General features: G+C 38.2%; 1 pseudogene; it reads right to left on the bottom strand.

Annotated features, from left to right (window-relative positions):
- Window positions 1–2,022: 2,022 nt before the first annotated feature.
- On the bottom strand, window positions 2,023–2,684 carry LOC122737076 (annotated as a pseudogene).
- Between the last annotated feature and the right edge of the window lie 1,956 nt (window positions 2,685–4,640).

The following is a 4,640-nucleotide window of genomic DNA, read 5'->3' as shown; positions in this document are numbered from 1 at the left end:
TCTTGACAGACTCTGAGTGTTAAAACAGAATATTTTGTATTTGATCCTGAAGGAAATAGGGAGCAAGTGGAGTTTATTGAGTGTGTGTGTGTGTGGTGTGTGTGTGTGTGTGTATGTGTGTGTGTGTGTGTGTGTAGAGAGAGAGAGAGAGGAGAGTGAGAGAGAGAGAGAGAGAGAGAGAGAGAGAGAAAGAGAGAGATAGAGATGAGAGAGTCTGTGTGACATTATCAGACCTTCATTTTAGGAAAATTACTGTAGTGACTGAATGAAGATGGATGGAATGGGAGAAACTTTATGCATCAAGATCCACAAGAGGGGGGCAGCTAGGTGGCGCAGTGGATAAAGCACAGGCCCTGGATTCAGGAGGACCTGAGTTCAAAATCAGGCCTCAGACACTTGACACTTACTAGCGGTGTGACTCGGGCAAGTCACTTAACCCTCATTGCCCTGGAAAAAAAGGAAGATCAACCAAGAGGCTATTGCAATAATCCAGTTGTGAGGTGAGAAGACCTCCTGTACCAATAAGATCTGTAACTAGTGAGCAGAAAACTTATATCCCTTCGGGAAAGAGGGAGTTTTTCAATCTCCTTCTTTGTAAGGAGTCTCTACATGATTCATGCCTGCTTGTCTTGGACAAATGAACTGGATTCATGTTTTTCTTGTCTGTCTGTGGTCTGGCTTTTCTTGTAGGAAACATTATGAAAAATAATAATTTTTCTGATCCATTTTTCTGTTAGGACCTAGGCCATAAAAGCAAATGTTGAACAGTATGAATTTCAGTTCTTATTGGTTATTACCTGTATGACCTTTGATTCCTCTGTGAACCTCACCTGTATAAAAAAAAAACTGGAATCAATATTTAAGATTAAAGAATTGCAATTGGAACAACTACTGGCTTTAGGGAAATTCAGTTGAGGGGAGTTACAAACTGAAATTATATACACTGTTGGGGCAGAGGTCAAACATTCCTAGAAAAAGCACAGGGTAAGGTTTAGGCCACTTCTAGACAATAGAGGCAAGCCTTTGAACTTGCCCCTGGCCAGGATCACCTGTAAGATCAACAGACTAGCTGAACTGAAGGAAGAGAGAGGTTGTAGAAGTGTCCTTGGTGGTATCTCTTTCTGGGAGCAAGGGGAGTTAGAAACAGCTGAGATTCCCAGTATTTTATATATTAGAAATTGCTAGTCAGGGTTCCTATAATTTACCAGTGATGAACAGTGGACTGGCCTTATTTGGCTTTGGGGGTGCCCTCCGCCTATAATACTACTTTCTTTAATATATTAGATTTGTTACTATTGCATAAAGTAAAACTGTTTTATATTTTAAGTATTATCTTCTTTAAGTAATCTGATCTGAAAGTTTAGTTTGTAAACATTTAAAACGTACCATAAATCTACTTAACTTGAAATATAATCAGTTCTACATTATCACTAACACCCCTCCCCACTCCAAGAATTTATTATCTTCCCTTCTATTCCCAATTTCAGCTCTTCCTGACTTCATTCTTTTTTTTTTTGTTTGTTTGTGAGGCAATTGGGGTTAAGTGACTTGCCCAGGGTCACACAACTAGTAAGTGTTAAGTATCTTAGGCCAGATTTGAACTCAGGTCCTCCTGAGTCCAGGTCCAGTGCTCTATACACTGTGCCATCTAGCTGCCCCCGACTTCATTCTTTAGTCACCTTTTACTTTACTGAGTAAAGGCAGAGAAAAATTCCTGGATCATAATGGATAATCTATTCAATATAATTCAACATTCGTTTATCAAGTCATTTGTACTATTCAAGGTGTTATATATGCATATATAAAACCAGATATAGTCCTTTCTTTAAAGAGGCTTAGAGTTCCATATTTAAGTGTATTTATTTATTTATTCACTTTTTAATATGCTTATTCATTCATTCATCTATTTACTTTCCTGTTTATTTGTTTATTTATTTTTTAGGAAGTAAAGGCTTTTATTTAAGAAGCTGGGAGTATGTAAGGAAAAATGAGATGCAGAAAAAAGGAGACATTAGGCAGGAGTTACTGGGAGGAGGCCATGATGCTGGAAACACTCTCAAGGTAGATCTTCTCCATGATGTTCTTGAGCTTGATGCTCTGATCTTCACTGCAAATGAAGACCTGTCCTGCCTCATTGGAACTCCAGCCATATTTGTTCATCCATACTTTCAGCTGGCTGTCTGAAAGATCTCCCAGAATCTCGGCTAGCAGTTAGCAATTGGTATGTTGATACATGATACCCACAACATGGCAGATAAATTTTTGGACAGTCTTCAAAGCTGTGATGCCATCAAGGAGAAAGAGATCCATGCTTTCATCCAGGTTATGCCAGAAAGCTTGGAAGTGACAAGTCTCTAGCAAGTCCCCCAAGTACAGGATCTGCTTGATGGGCTGCTCTTTTTGATGAGCCTGGTCAGTCATGCACTGGTGCAGGGTGAAGTCTGTGTTGGGGAAGTTAGTGAGGGCCTTCAGCAGAATCTGGGCTGTCACTGTGGTCTGGAAGAAGGTCAGGTTGAAATGGTATAGTTTGAGCACGGCCAGATTTGCTTCCAGGTCTATAGGACATTCTCCTTTGGCCTGAGTCTCCACGTGGCACCCTAGGATGGCCAGGTTCTCAGAATGTACCTTTTTGTGCCCCTGAGCAGCTTCTCCACGTTGTCATGCATTTCCTCGAACAGCTCCATGTCCTCCTCCTTATCTCAAGCAGATGCCAAGGCCAAGGCCAGATTTGGAGCTGCAAGAGGCTTAAGTGTATTTCTATACCAAGAATTGGCAAAATATACAAAGCAGGGGTTGATTTATTGTTGTGTTGATTTTACATCTTTAAGAAAGTGATAGAGAAAATGCTAATAATAAAGATTAAAACTTTTTTCAAAAAAAGACTTTCATTTATATATTTTTCTCCCATGAGATGTAAGTTAATTAACAATCCTCAACATATTGGATATATAATAGGCCATGAAATGGGGTCCATGGAAGTGAAAGTGGAAAGAGGGGTAGATGTAAGAGATATTGTGACTATAAAATCCTTAGAGCTTCTACAACTGATTGAATATGTGTCAGTGATGAAGAGGAGGTCTGAAGCAAACCTGACCTCAAGTTTTCCAGCTTATTACTGATTTACTGAAGATGATATTATAAGCAGTAATTGGGAAATTAGGGGTAATAACAGGTTAAACAGGTACAGGGGTGGTGAAGATGGGAGGGAAAGGTAAGAATGGCCAAGAGATCAGAGATATAGTGCTAAAAGGGACCTTAGAAGTCATCAAGTCTAATCCCCTTTTTGACAGATGTGAAAACCAAGGCCCAAGTTAAATAACTTGCCAAAGTTCATAGTGTCAGAAGCAGGTTCTGAAGTCAATATTATGACTTGTAAGTAAAAGTACTTTTTGCCTATTTTATTCTACCTGCCAAGGAGAAGGGAAGATGATGAATTCTGTCCTTGAACATCTTGAGTGGAGATGATGCATTAGGATAGATAATGAAGAAGTGACTGGCTGATAACTGCCTAGTAGAGCAGCAGACAAATGTTCTCTTTTTGGAAGAGTCATTTACTCTCTGAGTCATTTACTTAGGAAAGGGCTCATAATTCTTTGATGAGACAAGGAAGAGTTGATAATACCTTTTCTGAGTTCAAATAAATTCTTGAGGAAGGACCATCATTCAAAAGCCTGAGAGTTTTTCTAAAGAAACACCATGGTTAACATTAAAAAAAAAAGTTTACCTTCCTTGGACTGGACTATCACCGTAATGGGAGGAAAGTTCAGTTTCCTGATCTGAAAATAAGGAGTGCAACTCAACGATTCATAAGTTCTGGTCTACATCCTATGACTCTATGTCCTAGGTTAGTTTTGTCTATCATCTATAATTATAATTAGCACTTTTGGTAACCAAACAAGCTTCCTAAAAAGCAAACTTAAATCATATTAGGGTGGAGCTAAATTGACAGTGAGCCAAGAAGGCAGTGGTGGGAGAAAGTACCATTTGGCAGATTCCTATTTTAACTATTTTTTTTTTGTTCTAACTATGTTCAGTTATTTTTACAGTGTTAATGAATGCAAGTGCTGTCAGTGCCCTCTAAATTTTGGTGTCATGGGGAAAAGACTCTGTAGCCCTGTCCTAGTTATGGCTCTGCTCTGACTCATTTTTATTTTTAAACCAGGCCATCTATGGATGAAGGAAAAAAAAGAAACCTTCCCTCAAACCTATAAAACTCTCTAAACCAAATTCTATTTTACATAGAATACCTGTGTTGACAATTGTTGAATTAATGTTTTATTTTGTATGGACTATAGACCATGGAAAAATTGTAGCAAAGTGGATAAAGTACTGGATTTGAAATCTGAAAGATATGCTTTGAATACCACTTGATAGCTGTGTGACGTTGGACAAAATAAACTCTCAGTCTCACTTTCCCCATCTGTAAAATGGCGATTATAATAACTATAGCATTTCCTTGTAGTATGTGAATATCAAATAAGAGAAGGTATATAAAGTGCTTTGCAGACTGTAACAAATTATGTGTCAATTATTATATTACTTTATAACAATTGAATGCCAGTCAGTGAAAACCAGTCATCAGATTGAAAAATACATACATATATATTTTTCCACTCCACATATATATGCATATTTCCATA

This window comes from Dromiciops gliroides, chromosome 1 (assembly GCF_019393635.1).
Source record: "Dromiciops gliroides isolate mDroGli1 chromosome 1, mDroGli1.pri, whole genome shotgun sequence".
NCBI classification, from domain to species: domain Eukaryota; kingdom Metazoa; phylum Chordata; class Mammalia; order Microbiotheria; family Microbiotheriidae; genus Dromiciops; species Dromiciops gliroides.
Note: the sequence above shows the minus strand (reverse complement) of the source record. Positions and strands in the feature narration are given on the sequence as shown.